The sequence below is a fragment of the Osmia lignaria genome, unplaced genomic scaffold, assembly GCF_051020975.1.
Source record: "Osmia lignaria lignaria isolate PbOS001 unplaced genomic scaffold, iyOsmLign1 scaffold0006, whole genome shotgun sequence".
NCBI classification, from domain to species: domain Eukaryota; kingdom Metazoa; phylum Arthropoda; class Insecta; order Hymenoptera; family Megachilidae; genus Osmia; species Osmia lignaria.
Genome location: NW_027478163.1, coordinates 3,925,544 through 3,946,766, shown reverse-complemented (window position 1 = coordinate 3,946,766; position 21,223 = coordinate 3,925,544).

The window sequence follows — 21,223 nt, the reverse complement described above, 5'->3', positions numbered from 1 at the left end:
ATATTTGCAGATTTATCTCAAGGGAAGGGGCCTGACGGACACATTTCGAGATATTTCTTCTTCTTGTTGTTCTTCTTCTGCACAGATAAGCTGGAAGTGGCATTTGCAGCTCCCAATAGTGCAGAGTTATCTCAAAGAAAGGGGCCACGGTGTTTCTGTATCTCTATTATGTTGGTGCGGCTTCGGAACTTTTAAATATCTTGATATATCTCGAGAACTACGCATCTGATCAAAAAATATCATAGAACATAAAAAGTAGGAAACTTAATTCTCTACAAAAAAGTCTCGTAAGATTTTGCCATAGCTCGCTTCGTTTCCGAGATATTTGCAGATTTATCTCAAGGGAAGGGGCCTAACGGACATATTTCGAGATATTTCTTCTTCTTGTTGTTCTTCTTCTGCACAGCTAAACTGGAAGTGGCATTTCCAGCTCGCAATAGTACAGAGTTATCTCAAAGAAAGGGGCCACGGTGTTTCTGTATCTCTATTATGTTGGTGCGGCTTCGGAACTTTTAAATATCTTGATATATCTCGAGAACTACGCATCTGATCAAAAAATATCATAGAACATAAAAAGTGAGAAACTTAATTCTCTACAAAAAAGGTCTCTTAACATTTTGCCATAGCTCTCTTCGTTTCCGAGATATTTGCAGATTTATCTCAAGGGAAGGGGCCTGACGGACACATTTCGAGATATTTTTTCTTCTTGTTGTTCTTCTTCTGCACAGCTAAGCTGGAAGTGGCATTTGCAGCTCGCAATAGTGCAGAGTTATCTCAAAGAAAGGGGCCACGGTGTTTCTGTATCTCTATTATGTTGGTGCGGCTTCGGAACTTTTAAATATCTTGATATATCTCGAGAACTACGCATCTGATCAAAAAATATCATAGAACATAAAAAGTAGGAAACTTAATTCTCTACAAAAAAGTCTGGTAAGATTTTGCCATAGCTCGCTTCGTTTCCGAGATATTTGCAGATTTATCTCAAGGGAAGGTGCCTAACGGACATATTTCGAGATATTTCTTCTTCTTGTTGTTCTTCTTCTGCACAGCTAAACTGGAAGTGGCATTTCCAGGTCGCAATAGTGCAGAGTTATCTAAAAGAAAGGAGCCACGGTGTTTCTGTATCTCTATTATGTTGGTGCGGCTTCGGAACTTTTAAATATCTTGATATATCTCGAGAACTACGCGTCTGATCAAAAAATATCATAGAACATAAAAAGTAGGAAACATAATTCCATACAAAAAAGGTCTCTTAACATTTTGCCATAGCTCGCTTCGTTTCCGAGATATTTGCAGATTTATCTCAAGGGAAGGGGCCTGACGGACATATTTCGAGATATTTCTTCTTCTTGTTGTTCTTCTTCTGCATAGCTAAGCTGGAAGTGGCATTTGCAGCTCGCAATAGTGCAGAGTTATCTCAAAGAAAGGGGCCACGGTGTATCTGTATCTCTATTATGTTGGTGCGGCTTCGGAACTTTTAAATATCTTGATATATCTCGAGAACTACGCGTCTGATCAAAAAATATCATAGAACATAAAAAGTAGGAAACATAATTCCATACAAAAAAGGTCTCTTAACATTTTGCCATAGCTCGCTTCGTTTCCGAGATATTTGCAGATTTATCTCAAGGGAAGGGGCCTGACGGACATATTTCGAGATATTTCTTCTTCTTGTTGTTCTTCTTCTGCATAGCTAAGCTGGAAGTGGCATTTGCAGCTCGCAATAGTGCAGAGTTATCTCAAAGAAAGGGGCCACGGTGTATCTGTATCTCTATTATGTTGGTGCGGCTTCGGAACTTTTAAATATCTTGATATATCTCGAGATCTACGCATCTGATCAAAAAATATCATAGAACATAAAAAGTAGGAAACTTAATTCTCTACAAAAAAGGTCTCTCAACATTTTGCCATAGCTCGCTTCGTTTCCGAGATACTTGCCGATTTATCTCAAGGGAAGGGGCCTGACGGACATATTTCGAGATATTTCTTCTTCTTGTTGTTCTTCTTCTGCACAGCTAAGCTGGAAGTGGCATTTGCAGCTCGCAATTGTGCAGAGTTATCTCAAAGAGAGGGGCCACGGTGTTTCTGTATCTCTATTATGTTGGTGCGGCTTCGGAACTTTTAAATATCTTGATATATCTCGAGAACTACGAATCTGATCAGAAAATATCATAGAAGATAAAAAGTAGGAAACATAATTCTCTACACATAAGGTCTCTTAACATTTTGGCATAGCTCGCTTCGTTTCCGAGATATTTGCAGATTTATCTCAAGGGAAGGGGCCTGACGGACATATTTCGAGATATTTCTTCTTCTTGTTGTTCTTCTTCTGCACAGCTAAGCTGGAAGTGGCATTTGCAGCTCGCAATTGTGCAGAGTTATCTCAAAGAGAGGGGCCACGGTGTTTCTGTATCTCTATTATGTTGGTGCGGCTTCGGAACTTTTAAATATCTTGATATATCTCGAGAACTACGAATCTGATCAGAAAATATCATAGAAGATAAAAAGTAGGAAACATAATTCTCTACACATAAGGTCTCTTAACATTTTGGCATAGCTCGCTTCGTTTCCGAGATATTTGCAGATTTATCTCAAGGGAAGGGGCCTGACGGACATATTTCGAGATATTTCTTCTTCTTGTTGTTCTTCTTCTGCACAGCTAAGCTGGAAGTGGCATTTGCAGCTCGCAATAGTGCAGAGTTATCTCAAAGAAGGGGGCCACGGTGTTTCTGTATCTCTATTATGTTGGTGCGGCTTCGGAACTTTTAAATATCTTGATATATCTCGAGAACTACGCATCTGATCAAAAAATATCATAGAACATAAAAAGTAGGAAACTTAATTCTCTACAAAAAAGGTCTCTTAACATTTTACCATAGCTCGCTTCGTTTCCGAGATATTTGCAGATTTATCTCAAGGGACGGGGCCTGACGGACATATTTCGAGATATTTCTTCTTCTTGTTGTTCTTCTTCTGCACAGCTAAGCTGGAAGTGGCATTTGCGGCTCGCACTAGTGCAGAGTTATCTCAAAGAAAGGGGCCACGGTGTTTCTGTATCTCTATTATGTTGGTGCGGCTTCGGAACTTTTAAATATCTCGATATATCTCGAAAACTACGCTTCTGATCAAAAAATATCATAGAACATAAATTGTAGGAAACATAATTCTCTACAAAAAAGGTCTCTTAACATTTTGCCATAGCTCGCTTCGTTTCCGAGATATTTGCAGATTTATCTCAAGGGAAGGGGCCTAACGGACATATTTCGAGATATTTCTTCTTCTTGTTGTTCTTCTTCTGCACAGCTAAACTGGAAGTGGCATTTCCAGCTCGCAATAGTGCAGAGTTATCTCAAAGAGAGGGGCCACGGTGTTTCTGTATCTCTATTATGTTGGTGCGGCTTCGGAACTTTTAAATATCTTGATATATCTCGAGAGCTACGCGTCTGATCAAAAAATATCATAGAACATAAAAAGTAGGAAACATAATTCTCTACAAAAAAGGTCTCTTAACATTTTGCCATAGCTCGCTTCGTTTCCGAGATATTTGCAGATTTATCTCAAGGGAAGTGGCCTGACGGACATATTTCGAGATATTTCTTCTTCTTGTTGTTCTTCTGCTGCACAGCTAAGCTGGAAGTGGCATTTGCGGCTCGCACTAGTGCAGAGTTATCTCAAAGAAAGAGGCCACGGTGTTTCTGTATCTCTATTATGTTGGTGCGGCTTCGGAACTTTTAAATATCTTGATATATCTCGAGAACTACGCATCTGATCAGAAAATATCATAGAAGATAAAAAGTAGGAAACTTAATTCTCTACAAAAAAGGTCTCTTAACATTTTGCCATAGCTCGCTTCGTTTCCGAGATATTTGCAGATTCAGCTCAAAGGAACTGGCCTGACGGACATATTTCGAGATATTTCTTCTTCTTGTTGTTCTTCCTCTGCACAGCTAAGCTGGAAGTGGCATTTGCAGCTCGCAATAATGCAGAGTTATCTCAAAGAAAGGGGCCACGGTGTTTCTGTATCTCTATTATGTTGGTGCGGCTTCGGAACTTTTAAATATCTCGATATATCTCGAAAACTACGCTTCTGATCAAAAAATATCATAGAACATAAAAAGTAGGAAACATAATTCTCTACAAAAAAGGTCTCTTAACATTTTGCCATAGCTCGCTTCGTTTCCGAGATATTTGCAGATTTATCTCAAGGGAAGGGGCCTAACGGACATATTTCGAGATATTTCTTCTTCTTGTTGTTCTTCTTCTGCACAGCTAAACTGGAAGTGGCATTTCCAGCTCGCAATAGTGCAGAGTTATCTCAAAGAGAGAGGCCACGGTGTTTCTGTATCTCTATTATGTTGGTGCGGCTTCGGAACTTTTAAATATCTTGATATATCTCGAGAGCTACGCGTCTGATCAAAAAATATCATAGAACATAAAAAGTAGGAAACATAATTCTCTACAAAAAAGGTCTCTTAACATTTTGCCATAGCTCGCTTCGTTTCCGAGATATTTGCAGATTTATCTCAAGGGAAGGGGCCTAACGGACATATTTCGAGATATTTCTTCTTCTTGTTGTTCTTCTTCTGCACAGCTAAACTGGAAGTGGCATTTCCAGCTCGCAATAGTGCAGAGTAATCTCAAAGAGAGGGGCCACGGTGTTTCTGTATCTCTATTATGTTGGTGCGGCTTCGGAACTTTTAAATATCTTGATATATCTCGAGAGCTACGCGTCTGATCAAAAAATATCATAGAAGATAAAAAGTAGGAAACATAATTCTCTACAAAAAAGGTCTCTTAGCATTTTGCAATAGCTCGCTTCGTTTCCGAGATATTTGCAGATTTATCTCAAGGGAAGGGGCCTGACGGACATATTTCGAGATATTTCTTCTTCTTGTTGTTCTTCTTCTGCACAGCTAAGCTGGAAGTGGCATTTGCGGCTCGCACTAGTGCAGAGTTATCTCAAAGAAAGGGGCCACGGTGTTTCTGTATCTCTATTATGTTGGTGCTGCTTCGGAACTTTTAAATATCTCGATATATCTCGAAAACTACGCTTCTGATCAAAAAATATCATAGAACATAAATTGTAGGAAACATAATTCTCTACAAAAAACGTCTCTTAACATTTTGCCATAGCTCGCTTCGTTTCCGAGATATTTGCAGATTTATCTCAAGGGAAGGGGCCTAACGGACATATTTCGAGATATTTCTTCTTCTTGTTGTTCTTCTTCTGCACAGCTAAACTGGAAGTGGCATTTCCAGCTCGCAATAGTACAGAGTTATCTCAAAGAAAGGGGCCACGGTGTTTCTGTATCTCTATTATGTTGGTCCGGTTCGGAACTTTTAAATATCTTGATATATCTCGAGAACTACGCATCTGATCAAAAAATATCATAGAACATAAAAAGTAGGAAACTTAATTCTCTACAAAAAAGGTCTCTTAACATTTTGCCATAGCTCTCTTCGTTTCCGAGATATTTGCAGATTTATCTCAAGGGAAGGGGCCGGACGGACACATTTCGAGATATTTCTTCTTCTTGTTGTTCTTCTTCTGCACAGCTAAGCTGGAAGTGGCATTTGCAGCTCCCAATAGTGCAGAGTTATCTAAAAGAAAGGGGCCACGGTGTTTCTGTATCTCTATTATGTTGGTGCGGCTTCGGAACTTTTAAATATCTTGATATATCTCGAGAACTACGCATCTGATCAAAAAATATCATAGAACATAAAAAGTAGGAAACTTAATTCTCTACAAAAAAGTCTCGTAAGATTTTGCCATAGCTCGCTTCGTTTCCGAGATATTTGCAGATTTATCTCAAGGGAAGGGGCCTAACGGACATATTTCGAGATATTTCTTCTTCTTGTTGTTCTTCTTCTGCACAGCTAAACTGGAAGTGGCATTTCCAGCTCGCAATAGTACAGAGTTCTCTCAAAGAAAGGGGCCACGGTGTTTCTGTATCTCTATTATGTTGGTGCGGCTTCGGAACTTTTAAATATCTTGATATATCTCGAGAACTACGAATCTGATCAGAAAATATCATAGAAGATAAAAAGTAGGAAACATAATTCTCTACACATAAGGTCTCTTAACATTTTGGCATAGCTCGCTTCGTTTCCGAGATATTTGCAGATTTATCTCAAGGGAAGGGGCCTGACGGACATATTTCGAGATATTTCTTCTTCTTGTTGTTCTTCTTCTGCACAGCTAAGCTGGAAGTGGCATTTGCAGCTCGCAATAGTGCAGAGTTATCTCAAAGAAGGGGGCCACGGTGTTTCTGTATCTCTATTATGTTGGTGCGGCTTCGGAACTTTTAAATATCTTGATATATCTCGAGAACTACGCATCTGATCAAAAAATATCATAGAACATAAAAAGTAGGAAACTTAATTCTCTACAAAAAAGGTCTCTTAACATTTTACCATAGCTCGCTTCGTTTCCGAGATATTTGCAGATTTATCTCAAGGGACGGGGCCTGACGGACATATTTCGAGATATTTCTTCTTCTTGTTGTTCTTCTTCTGCACAGCTAAGCTGGAAGTGGCATTTGCGGCTCGCACTAGTGCAGAGTTATCTCAAAGAAAGGGGCCACGGTGTTTCTGTATCTCTATTATGTTGGTGCGGCTTCGGAACTTTTAAATATCTCGATATATCTCGAAAACTACGCTTCTGATCAAAAAATATCATAGAACATAAATTGTAGGAAACATAATTCTCTACAAAAAAGGTCTCTTAACATTTTGCCATAGCTCGCTTCGTTTCCGAGATATTTGCAGATTTATCTCAAGGGAAGGGGCCTAACGGACATATTTCGAGATATTTCTTCTTCTTGTTGTTCTTCTTCTGCACAGCTAAACTGGAAGTGGCATTTCCAGCTCGCAATAGTGCAGAGTTATCTCAAAGAGAGGGGCCACGGTGTTTCTGTATCTCTATTATGTTGGTGCGGCTTCGGAACTTTTAAATATCTTGATATATCTCGAGAGCTACGCGTCTGATCAAAAAATATCATAGAAGATAAAAAGTAGGAAACATAATTCTCTACAAAAAAGGTCTCTTAGCATTTTGCAATAGCTCGCTTCGTTTCCGAGATATTTGCAGATTTATCTCAAGGGAAGGGGCCTGACGGACATATTTCGAGATATTTCTTCTTCTTGTTGTTCTTCTTCTGCACAGCTAAGCTGGAAGTGGCATTTGCGGCTCGCACTAGTGCAGAGTTATCTCAAAGAAAGGGGCCACGGTGTTTCTGTATCTCTATTATGTTGGTGCTGCTTCGGAACTTTTAAATATCTCGATATATCTCGAAAACTACGCTTCTGATCAAAAAATATCATAGAACATAAATTGTAGGAAACATAATTCTCTACAAAAAACGTCTCTTAACATTTTGCCATAGCTCGCTTCGTTTCCGAGATATTTGCAGATTTATCTCAAGGGAAGGGGCCTAACGGACATATTTCGAGATATTTCTTCTTCTTGTTGTTCTTCTTCTGCACAGCTAAACTGGAAGTGGCATTTCCAGCTCGCAATAGTACAGAGTTATCTCAAAGAAAGGGGCCACGGTGTTTCTGTATCTCTATTATGTTGGTCCGGTTCGGAACTTTTAAATATCTTGATATATCTCGAGAACTACGCATCTGATCAAAAAATATCATAGAACATAAAAAGTAGGAAACTTAATTCTCTACAAAAAAGGTCTCTTAACATTTTGCCATAGCTCTCTTCGTTTCCGAGATATTTGCAGATTTATCTCAAGGGAAGGGGCCTGACGGACACATTTCGAGATATTTCTTCTTCTTGTTGTTCTTCTTCTGCACAGCTAAGCTGGAAGTGGCATTTGCAGCTCCCAATAGTGCAGAGTTATCTCAAAGAAAGGGGCCACGGTGTTTCTGTATCTCTATTATGTTGGTGCGGCTTCGGAACTTTTAAATATCTTGATATATCTCGAGAACTACGCATCTGATCAAAAAATATCATAGAACATAAAAAGTAGGAAACTTAATTCTCTACAAAAAAGTCTCGTAAGATTTTGCCATAGCTCGCTTCGTTTCCGAGATATTTGCAGATTTATCTCAAGGGAAGGGGCCTAACGGACATATTTCGAGATATTTCTTCTTCTTGTTGTTCTTCTTCTGCACAGCTAAACTGGAAGTGGCATTTCCAGCTCGCAATAGTACAGAGTTATCTCAAAGAAAGGGGCCACGGTGTTTCTGTATCTCTATTATGTTGGTGCGGCTTCGGAACTTTTAAATATCTTGATATATCTCGAGAACTACGCATCTGATCAAAAAATATCATAGAACATAAAAAGTGGGAAACTTAATTCTCTACAAAAAAGGTCTCTTAACATTTTGCCATAGCTCTCTTCGTTTCCGAGATATTTGCAGATTTATCTCAAGGGAAGGGGCCTAACGGACATATTTCGAGATATTTCTTCTTCTTGTTGTTCTTCTTCTGCACAGCTAAACTGGAAGTGGCATTTCCAGCTCGCAATAGTGCAGAGTAATCTCAAAGAGAGGGGCCACGGTGTTTCTGTATCTCTATTATGTTGGTGCGGCTTCGGAACTTTTAAATATCTTGATATATCTCGAGAGCTACGCGTCTGATCAAAAAATATCATAGAAGATAAAAAGTAGGAAACATAATTCTCTACAAAAAAGGTCTCTTAGCATTTTGCAATAGCTCGCTTCGTTTCCGAGATATTTGCAGATTTATCTCAAGGGAAGGGGCCTGACGGACATATTTCGAGATATTTCTTCTTCTTGTTGTTCTTCTTCTGCACAGCTAAGCTGGAAGTGGCATTTGCGGCTCGCACTAGTGCAGAGTTATCTCAAAGAAAGGGGCCACGGTGTTTCTGTATCTCTATTATGTTGGTGCTGCTTCGGAACTTTTAAATATCTCGATATATCTCGAAAACTACGCTTCTGATCAAAAAATATCATAGAACATAAATTGTAGGAAACATAATTCTCTACAAAAAACTTCTCTTAACATTTTGCCATAGCTCGCTTCGTTTCCGAGATATTTGCAGATTTATCTCAAGGGAAGGGGCCTAACGGACATATTTCGAGATATTTCTTCTTCTTGTTGTTCTTCTTCTGCACAGCTAAACTGGAAGTGGCATTTCCAGCTCGCAATAGTACAGAGTTATCTCAAAGAAAGGGGCCACGGTGTTTCTGTATCTCTATTATGTTGGTCCGGTTCGGAACTTTTAAATATCTTGATATATCTCGAGAACTACGCATCTGATCAAAAAATATCATAGAACATAAAAAGTAGGAAACTTAATTCTCTACAAAAAAGGTCTCTTAACATTTTGCCATAGCTCTCTTCGTTTCCGAGATATTTGCAGATTTATCTCAAGGGAAGGGGCCTGACGGACACATTTCGAGATATTTCTTCTTCTTGTTGTTCTTCTTCTGCACAGCTAAGCTGGAAGTGGCATTTGCAGCTCCCAATAGTGCAGAGTTATCTCAAAGAAAGGGGCCACGGTGTTTCTGTATCTCTATTATGTTGGTGCGGCTTCGGAACTTTTAAATATCTTGATATATCTCGAGAAATACGCATCTGATCAAAAAATATCATAGAACATAAAAAGTAGGAAACTTAATTCTCTACAAAAAAGTCTCGTAAGATTTTGCCATAGCTCGCTTCGTTTCCGAGATATTTGCAGATTTATCTCAAGGGAAGGGGCCTAACGGACATATTTCGAGATATTTCTTCTTCTTGTTGTTCTTCTTCTGCACAGCTAAACTGGAAGTGGCATTTCCAGCTCGCAATAGTACAGAGTTATCTCAAAGAAAGGGGCCACGGTGTTTCTGTATCTCTATTATGTTGGTGCGGCTTCGGAACTTTTAAATATCTTGATATATCTCGAGAACTACGCATCTGATCAAAAAATATCATAGAACATAAAAAGTGGGAAACTTAATTCTCTACAAAAAAGGTCTCTTAACATTTTGCCATAGCTCTCTTCGTTTCCGAGATATTTGCAGATTTATCTCAAGGGAAGGGGCCTGACGGACACATTTCGAGATATTTTTTCTTCTTGTTGTTCTTCTTCTGCACAGCTAAGCTGGAAGTGGCATTTGCAGCTCGCAATAGTGCAGAGTTATCTCAAAGAAAGGGGCCACGGTGTTTCTGTATCTCTATTATGTTGGTGCGGCTTCGGAACTTTTAAATATCTTGATATATCTCGAGAACTACGCGTCTGATCAAAAAATATCATAGAACATAAAAAGTAGGAAACATAATTCCATACAAAAAAGGTCTCTTAACATTTTGCCATAGCTCGCTTCGTTTCCGAGATATTTGCAGATTTATCTCAAGGGAAGGGGCCTGACGGACATATTTCGAGATATTTCTTCTTCTTGTTGTTCTTCTTCTGCACAGCTAAGCTGGAAGTGGCATTTGCAGCTCGCAATAGTGCAGAGTTATCTCAAAGAAAGGGGCCACGGTGTATCTGTATCTCTATTATGTTGGTGCGGCTTCGGAACTTTTAAATATCTTGATATATCTCGAGATCTACGCATCTGATCAAAAAATATCATAGAACATAAAAAGTAGGAAACTTAATTCTCTACAAAAAAGGTCTCTCAACATTTTGCCATAGCTCGCTTCGTTTCCGAGATACTTGCCGATTTATCTCAAGGGAAGGGGCCTGACGGACATATTTCGAGATATTTCTTCTTCTTGTTGTTCTTCTTCTGCACAGCTAAGCTGGAAGTGGCATTTGCAGCTCGCAATAGTGCACAGTTATCTCAAAGAAAGGGGCCACGGTGTTTCTGTATCTCTATTATGTTGGTGCGGCTTCGGAACTTTTAAATATCTCGATATATCTCGAGAACTACGCATCTGATCAAAAAATATCATAGAACATAAAAAGTAGGAAACTTAATTCTCTACAAATAAGGTCTCTTAACATTTTGGCATAGCTCGCTTCGTTTCCGAGATATTTGCGGATTTATCTCAAGGGAAGGGTCCTGATGGACATATTTCGAGATATTTCTTCTTCTTGTTGTTCTTCTTCTGCACAGCTAAACTGGAAGTGGCATTTCCAGCTCGCAATCGTGCAGAGTTATCTCAAAGAAAGGGGCCACGGTGTTTCTGTATCTCTATTATGTTGGTGCGGCTTCGGAACTTTTAAATATCTTGATATATCTCGAGAACTACGCCTCTGATCGAAAAATATCATAGAACATAAAAAGTAGGAAACTTAATTCTCTACAAAAAAGGTCTCTTAACATTTTGCCATAGCTCGCTTCGTTTCCGAGATATTTGCAGATTTATCTCAAGGGAAGGGGCCTGACGGACATATTTCGAGATATTTCTTCTTCTTGTTGTTCTTCTTCTGCACAGCTAAGCTGGAAGTGGCATTTGCAGCTCGCAATAGTGCAGAGTTATCGCAAAGAAAGGGGCCACGGTGTTTCTGTATCTCTATTATGTTGGTGCGGCTTCGGAACTTTTCAATATCTTGATATATCTCGAGATCTACGCATCTGATCAAAAAATATCATAGAACATAAAAAGTAGGAAACTTAATTCTCTGCAAAAAAGGTCTCTCAACATTTTGCCATAGCTCGCTTCGTTTCCGAGATACTTGCCGATTTATCTCAAGGGAAGGGGCCTGACGGACATATTTCGAGATATTTCTTCTTCTTGTTGTTCTTCTTCTGCACAGCTAAGCTGGAAGTGGCATTTGCAGCTCGCAATAGTGCACAGTTATCTCAAAGAAAGGGGCCACGGTGTTTCTGTATCTCTATTATGTTGGTGCGGCTTCGGAGCTTTTAAATATCTCGATATATCTCGAGAACTACGCATCTGATCAAAAAATATCATAGAACATAAAAAGTAGGAAACTTAATTCTCTACAAATAAGGTCTCTTAACATTTTGCCATAGCTCGCTTCGTTTCCGAGATATTTGCAGATTTATCTCAAGGGAAGGTGCCTAACGGACATATTTCGATATATTTCTTCTTCTTGTTGTTCTTCTTCTGCACAGCTAAACTGGAAGTGGCATTTCCAGGTCGCAATAGTGCAGAGTTATCTAAAAGAAAGGAGCCACGGTGTTTCTGTATCTCTATTATGTTGGTGCGGCTTCGGAACTTTTAAATATCTTGACATATCTCGAGAACTACGCGTCTGATCAAAAAATATCATAGAACATAAAAAGTAGGAAACATAATTCCATACAAAAAAGGTCTCTTAACATTTTGCCATAGCTCGCTTCGTTTCCGAGATATTTGCAGATTTGTCTCAAGGGAAGGGGCCTGACGGACATATTTCGAGATATTTCTTCTTCTTGTTGTTCTTCTTCTGCACAGCTAAGCTGGAAGTGGCATTTGCAGCTCGCAATTGTGCAGAGTTATCTCAAAGAGAGGGGCCACGGTGTTTCTGTATCTCTATTATGTTGGTGCGGCTTCGGAACTTTTAAATATCTTGATATATCTCGAGAACTACGCGTCTGATCAAAAAATATCATAGAACATAAAAAGTAGGAAACATAATTCCATACAAAAAAGGTCTCTTAACATTTTGCCATAGCTCGCTTCGTTTCCGAGATATTTGCAGATTTATCTCAAGGGAAGGGGCCTGACGGACATATTTCGAGATATTTCTTCTTCTTGTTGTTCTTCTTCTGCACAGCTAAGCTGGAAGTGGCATTTGCAGCTCGCAATAGTGCAGAGTTATCTCAAAGAAAGGGGCCACGGTGTTTCTGTATCTCTATTATGTTGGTGCGGCTTCGGAACTTTTAAATATCTTGATATATCTCGAGAACTACGAATCTGATCAGAAAATATCATAGAAGATAAAAAGTAGGAAACTTAATTCTCTACAAAAAAGGTCTCTTAACATTTTGCCATAGCTCGCTTCGTTTCCGAGATATTTGCAGATTTATCTCAAGGGAAGGGGCCTGACGGACATATTTCGAGATATTTCTTCTTCTTGTTGTTCTTCTTCTGCACAGCTAAGCTGGAAGTGGCATTTGCAGCTCGCAATAGTGCACAGTTATCTCAAAGAAAGGGGCCACGGTGTTTCTGTATCTCTATTATGTTGGTGCGGCTTCGGAACTTTTAAATATCTTGATATATCTCGAGAACTACGCATCTGATCAAAAAATATCATAGAACATAAAAAGTAGGAAACCTAATTTTCTACAAAAAAGGTCTCTTAACATTTTGCCGTAGCTCGCTTCGTTTCCGAGATATTTGCAGATTTATCTCAAGGGAAGGGGCCTGACGGACATATTTCGAAATATTTCTTATTCTTGTTGTTCTTCTTCTCCACAGCTAAGCTGGAAGTGGCATTTGCAGCTCGCAATAGTGCAGAGTTATCTCAAAGAAAGGGGCCACGGTGTTTCTGTACCTCTATTATGTTGGTGCAGCTTCGGAGCTTTTAAATGTCTTGATATATCTCGAGAACTACGCATCTGATCAAAAAATATCATAGAACATAAAAAGTAGGAAACTTAATTCTCAACAAAAAAGGTCTCTTAACGTTTTGCAATAGCTCGCTTCGTTTCCGAGATATTTGCGGATTTATCTCAAGGGAAGGGTCCTGATGGACATATTTCGAGATATTTCTTCTTCTTGTTGTTCTTCTTCTGCACAGCTAAACTGGAAGTGGCATTCATAGCTCGCAATCGTGCAGAGTTATCTCAAAGAAAGGGGCTACGGTGTTTCTGTATCTCTATTATGTTGGTGCGGCTTCGGAACTTTTAAATATCTTGATATATCTCGAGAACTACGCCTCTGATCGAAGAATATAATAGAACATAAAAAGTAGGAAACTTAATTCTCTACAAAAAAGGTCTCTTAACATTTTGCCATAGCTCGCTTCGTTTCCGAGATACTTGCCGATTTATCTCAAGGGAAGGGGCCTGACGGACATATTTCGAGATATTTCTTCTTCTTGTTGTTCTTCTTCTGCACAGCTAAGCTGGAAGTGGCATTTGCAGCTCGCAATTGTGCAGAGTTATCTCAAAGAGAGGGGCCACGGTGTTTCTGTATCTCTATTATGTTGGTGCGGCTTCGGAACTTTTAAATATCTTGATATATCTCGAGAACTACGAATCTGATCAGAAAATATCATAGAAGATAAAAAGTAGGAAACTTAATTCTCTACAAAAAAGGTCTCTTAACATTTTGCCATAGCTCGCTTCGTTTCCGAGATATTTGCAGATTTATCTCAAGGGAAGGGGCCTGACGGACATATTTCGAGATATTTCTTCTTCTTGTTGTTCTTCTTCTGCACAGCTAAGCTGGAAGTGGCATTTGCAGCTCGCAATAGTGCAGAGTTATCGCAAAGAAAGGGGCCACGGTGTTTCTGTATCTCTATTATGTTGGTGCGGCTTCGGAACTTTTAAATATCTTGATATATCTCGAGAACTACGCATCTGATCAAAAAATATCATAGAACATAAAAAGTAGGAAACCTAATTTTCTACAAAAAAGGTCTCTTAACTTTTTGCCGTAGCTCGCTTAGTTTCCGAGATATTTGCAGATTTATCTCAAGGGAAGGGGCCTGACGGACATATTTCGAAATATTTCTTATTCTTGTTGTTCTTCTTCTCCACAGCTAAGCTGGAAGTGGCATTTGCAGCTCGCAATAGTGCAGAGTTATCTCAAAGAAAGGGGCCACGGTGTTTCTGTACCTCTATTATGTTGGTGCAGCTTCGGAGCTTTTAAATATCTTGATATATCTCGAGAATTACGCATCTGATCAAAAAATATCATAGAACATAAAAAGTAGGAAACTTAATTCTCTACAAAAAAGGTCTCTTAACGTTTTGCAATAGCTCGCTTCGTTTCCGAGATATTTGCAGATTTATCTCAAGGGAAGGGTCCTGATGGACATATTTCGAGATATTTCTTCTTCTTGTTGTTCTTCTTCTGCACAGCTAAACTGGAAGTGGCATTTCCAGCTCGCAATCGTGCAGAGTTATCTCAAAGAAAGGGGCCACGGTGTTTCTGTATCTCTATTATGTTGGTGCGGCGTCGGAACTTTTAAATATCTTGATATATCTCGAGAACTACGCCTCTGATCGAAAAATATCATAGAACATAAAAAGTAGGAAACTTAATTCTCTACAAAAAAGGTCTCTTAACATTTTGCCATAGCTCGCTTCGTTTCCGAGATATTTGCAGATTTATCTCAAGGGAAGGGGCCTGACGGACATATTTCGAGATATTTCTTCTTCTTGTTGTTCTTCTTCTGCACAGCTAAGCTGGAAGTGGCATTTGCAGCTCGCAATAGTGCAGAGTTATCTCAAAGAAAGGGGCCACGGTGTTTCTGTATCTCTATTATGTTGGTGCGGCTTCGGAACTTTTAAATATCTTGCTATATCTCGAGAACTACGCATCTGATCAAAAAATATCATAGAACATAAAAAGTAGGAAACCTAATTTTCTACAAAAAAGGTCTCTTAACATTTTGCCGTAGCTCGCTTCGTTTCCGAGATATTTGCAGATTTATCTCAAGGGAAGGGGTCTGAGGGACATATTTCGAGATATTTCTTCTTCTTGTTGTTCTTCTTCTGCACAGCTAAGCTGGAAGTGGCATTTGCAGCTCGCAATAGTGCAGAGTTATCTCAAAGAAAGGGGCCACGGTGTTTCTGTATCTCTATTATGTTGGTGCGGCTTCGGAACTTTTAAATATCTTGATATATCTCGAGAACTACGTATCTGATCGAAAAATATCATAGAACATAAAAAGTAGGAAACTTAATTCTCTACAAAACAGGTCTCTTAACATTTTGCCATAGCTCGCTTCGTTTCCGAGATATTTGCAGATGTATCTCAAGGGAAGGGGCCTGACGGACATATTTCGAGATATTTCTTCTTCTTGTTGTTCTTCTTCTGCACAGCTAAGCTGGAAGTGGCATTTGCAGCTCGCAGTAGTGCAGAGTTATCTCAAAGAAAGGGGCCACGGTGTTTCTGTATCTCTATTATGTTGGTGCGGCTTCGGAACTTTAAAATATCTTTATATATCTCGAGAACTACGCATCTGATTAAAAAATATCATAGAACGTAAAAAGTAGGAAACTTAATTCTCTACAAATAGAGTCGCTTAACATTTTGCCATAGCTCGCTTCGTTTCCGAGATATTTGCAGATTTATCTCAAGGGAAGGGGCCTGACGGACATATTTCGAGATATTTCTTCTTCTTGTTGTTCTTCTTCTGCACAGCTAAGCTGGAAGTGGCATTTGCAGCTCGCAATAGTGCAGAGTTATCTCAAAGAAAGGGGCCACGGTGTTTCTGTATCTCTATTATGTTGGTGCGGCTTCGGAACTTTTAAATATCTTGATATATCTCGAGAACTACGCATCTGATCAAAAAATATCATAGAACATAAAAAGTAGGAAACTTAATTCTCTACAAAAAAGGTCTCTTAACATTTTGCCATAGCTCGCTTCGTTTCCGAGATATTTGCAGATTTATCTCAAGGGAAGGGGCCTGACGGACATATTTCGAGATATTTCTTCTTCTTGTTGGTCTTCTTCTGCACAGCTAAGCTGGAAGTGGCATTTGCAGCTCGCAATAGTGCAGAGTTATCTCAAAGAAAGGGGCCACGGTGTTTCTGTATCTCTATTATGTTGGTGCGGCTTCGGAACTTTTAAATATCTTGATATATCTCGAGAACTACGTATCTGATCGAAAAATATCATAGAACATAAAAAGTAGGAAACTTAATTCTCTACAAAACAGGTCTCTTAACATTTTGCCATAGCTCGCTTCGTTTCCGAGATATTTGCAGATGTATCTCAAGGGAAGGGGCCTGACGGACATATTTCGAGATATTTCTTCTTCTTGTTGTTCTTCTTCTGCACAGCTAAGCTGGAAGTGGCATTTGCAGCTCGCAGTAGTGCAGAGTTATCTCAAAGAAAGGGGCCACGGTGTTTCTGTATCTCTATTATGTTGGTGCGGCTTCGGAACTTTAAAATATCTTTATATATCTCGAGAACTACGCATCTGATTAAAAAATATCATAGAACGTAAAAAGTAGGAAACTTAATTCTCTACAAATAGAGTCGCTTAACATTTTGCCATAGCTCGCTTCGTTTCCGAGATATTTGCAGATTTATCTCAAGGGAAGGGGCCTGACGGACATATTTCGAGATATTTCTTCTTCTTGTTGTTCTTCTTCTGCACAGCTAAGCTGGAAGTGGCATTTGCAGCTCGCAATAGTGCAGAGTTATCTCAAAGAAAGGGGCCACGGTGTTTCTGTATCTCTATTATGTTGGTGCGGCTTCGGAACTTTTAAATATCTTGATATATCTCGAGAACTACGCATCTGATCAAAAAATATCATAGAACATAAAAAGTAGGAAACTTAATTCTCTACAAAAAAGGTCTCTTAACATTTTGCCATAGCTCGCTTCGTTTCCGAGATATTTGCAGATTTATCTCAAGGGAAGGGGCCTGACGGACATATTTCGAGATATTTCTTCTTCTTGTTGGTCTTCTTCTGCACAGCTAAGCTGGAAGTGGCATTTGCAGCTCGCAATAGTGCAGAGTTATCTCAAAGAAAGGGGCCACGGTGTTTCTGTATCTCTATTATGTTGGTGCGGCTTCGGAACTTTTAAATATCTTGATATATCTCGAGAACTACGCATCTGATCAAAAAATATCATAGAACATAAAAAGTAGGAAACTTAATTCTCTACAAAAAAGGTCTCTTAACATTTTGCCATAGCTCGCTTCGTTGCCAAGATACTTGCAGATTTATCTCAAGGGAAGGGGCCTGACGGACATATTTCGAGATATTTCTTCTTCTTGTTGTTCTTCTTCTGCACAGCTAAACTGGAAGTGGCATTTCCAGCTCGCAGTAGTGCCGAGTTATTTCAAAGAAAGGGGCCACGGTGTTTCTGTATCTCTATTATGTTGGTGCGGCTTCGGAACTTTTAAATATCTTGATATATCTCGAGAACTACGCATCTGATCAAAAAATATCATAGAACATAAAAAGTAGAAAACTTAATTCTCTACAAAAAAGGTCTCTCAACATTTTGCCATAGCTCGCTTCGTTTCCGAGATATATGCAGATTTATCTCAAGGGAAGGGGCCTGACGGACATATTTCGAGATATTTCTTCTTCTTGTTGTTCTTCTTCTGCACAGCTAAACTGGAAGTGGCATTTCCAGCTCGCAATAGTGCAGAGTTATCTGAAAGAAAGGGGCCACGGTGTTTCTGTATCTCTATTATGTTGGTGCTGCTTCGGAACTTTTAAATATCTCGATATATCTCGAAAACTACGCTTCTGATCAAAAAATATCATAGAACATAAATTGTAGGAAACATAATTCTCTACAAAAAACTTCTCTTAACATTTTGCCATAGCTCGCTTCGTTTCCGAGATATTTGCAGATTTATCTCGAGGGAAGGGGCCTGACGGACATATTTCGAGATATTTCTTCTTCTTGTTGTTCTTCTTCTGCACAGCTAAGCTGGACGTGGCACTTACAGCTCGCAATAGTGCAGAGTTATCTCAAAGAAAGGGGCCACGGTGTTCCTGTATCTCTATTATGTTGGTGCGGCTTCGGAACTTTTAAATATCTTGATATATCTCGAGAACTACGCATCTGATCAAAAAATATCATAGAACATAAAAAGTAGGAAACTTAATTCTCTACAAATAAGGTCTCTAAACATTTTGCCATAGCTCGCTTCGTTTCCGAGATATTTGCAGATTTATCTCAAGGGAAGGGGCCTGACGGACATTTTTCGAGATATTTCTTCTTCTTGTTGTTCTTCTTCTGCACAGCTAAGCTGGAAGTGGCATTTGCAGCTCGCAATAGTGCAGAGTTATCTCGAAGAAAGGGGCCACGGTGTTTCTGTATCTCTATTATGTTGGTGCGGCTTCGGAACTTTAAAATATCTTTATATATCTCGAGAACTACGCATCTGATTAAAAAATATCATAGAACGTAAAAAGTAGGAAACTTAATTCTCTACAAATAAAGTCGCTTAACATTTTGCCATAGCTCGCTTCGTTTCCGAGATATTTGCAGATTTATCTCAAGGGAAGGGGCCTGACGGACATATTTCGAGATATTTCTTCTTCTTGTTGTTCTTCTTCTGCACAGCTAAGCTGGAAGTGGCATTTGCAGCTCGCAATAGTGCAGAGTTATCTCAAAGAAAGGGGCCACGGTGTTTCTGTATCTCTATTATGTTGGTGCGACTTCGGAACTTTTAAATATCTTGATATATCTCGAGAACTACGCATCTGATCTAAAAATATCATACTACATAAAAAGTAGGAAACTTAATTCTCTACAAGAAAGGTCTCTAAACATTTTGCCATAGCTCGCTTCGTTTCCGAGATATTTGCAGATTTATCTCAAGGGAAGGGGCCTGACGGACGTATTTCGAGATATTTCTTCTTCTTGTTGTTCTTCCTCTGCACAGCTAAGCTGGAAGTGGCATTTGCAGCTCGCAATAGTGCAGAGTTATCTCAAAGAGAGGGGCCACGGTGTTTCTGTATCTCTATTATGTTGGTGCGGCTTCGGAACTTTTAAATATCTTGATATATCTCGAGAACTACGCATCTGATCAAAAAATATCATAGAAGATAAAAAGTAGGAAACTTAATTCTCTACAAAAAAGATCTCTTAACATTTTGCCATAGCTCGCTTCGTTTCCGAGATATTTGCAGATTTATCTCAAGGGAAGGGGCCTGACGGACATATTTCGAGATATTTCTTCTTCTTGTTGTTCTTCTTCTGCACAGCTAAGCTGGAAGTGGCATTTGCGGCTCGCACTAGTGCAGAGTTATCTCAAAGAAAGGGGCCACGGTGTTTCTGTATCTCTATTATGTTGGTGCGGCTTCGGAACTTTTAAATATCTCGATATATCTCGAAAACTACGCTTCTGATCAAAAAATATCATAGAACATAAATTGTAGGAAACATAATTCTCTACAAAAAACGTCTCTTAACATTTTGCCATAGCTCGCTTCGTTTCCGAGATATTTGCAGATTCAGCTCAAAGGAACTGGCCTGACGGACATATTTCGAGATATTTCTTCTTCTTGTTGTTCTTCTTCTGCACAGCTAAGCTGGAAGTGGCATTTGCGGCTCGCACTAGTGCAGAGTTATCTCAAAGAAAGGGGCCACGGTGTTTCTGTATCTCTATTATGTTGGTGCGGCTTCGGAACTTTTAAATATCTTGATATATCTCGAGAACTACGTATCTGATCGAAAAATATCATAGAACATAAAAAGTAGGAAACTTAATTCTCTACAAAACAGGTCTCTTAACATTTTGCCATAGCTCGCTTCGTTTCCGAGATATTTGCAGATGTATCTCAAGGGAAGGGGCCTGACGGACATATTTCGAGATATTTCTTCTTCTTGTTGTTCTTCTTCTGCACAGCTAAGCTGGAAGTGGCATTTGCAGCTCGCAGTAGTGCAGAGTTATCTCAAAGAAAGGGGCCACGGTGTTTCTGTATCTCTATTATGTTGGTGCGGCTTCGGAACTTTTAAATATCTTGATATATCTCGAGAACTACGCATCTGATCAAAAAATATCATAGAACATAAAAAGTAGGAAACTTAATTCTCTACAAAAAAGGTCTCTTAACATTTTGCCATAGCTCGCTTCGTTTCCGAGATATTTGCAGATTTATCTCAAGGGAAGGGGCCTGACGGACATATTTCGAGATATTTCTTCTTCTTGTTGGTCTTCTTCTGCACAGCTAAGCTGGAAGTGGCATTTGCAGCTCGCAATAGTGCAGAGTTATCTCAAAGAAAGGGGCCACGGTGTTTCTGTATCTCTATTATGTTGGTGCGGCTTCGGAACTTTTAAATATCTTGATATATCTCGAGAACTACGCATCTGATCAAAAAATATCATAGAACATAAAAAGTAGGAAACTTAATTCTCTACAAAAAAGGTCTCTTAACATTTTGCCATAGCTCGCTTCGTTGCCAAGATACTTGCAGATTTATCTCAAGGGAAGGGGCCTGACGGACATATTTCGAGATATTTCTTCTTCTTGTTGTTCTTCTTCTGCACAGCTAAACTGGAAGTGGCATTTCCAGCTCGCAGTAGTGCCGAGTTATCTCAAAGAAAGGGGCCACGGTGTTTCTGTATCTCTATTATGTTGGTGCGGCTTCGGAACTTTTAAATATCTTGATATATCTCGAGAACTACGCATCTGATCAAAAAATATCATAGAACATAAAAAGTAGAAAACTTAATTCTCTACAAAAAAGGTCTCTCAACATTTTGCC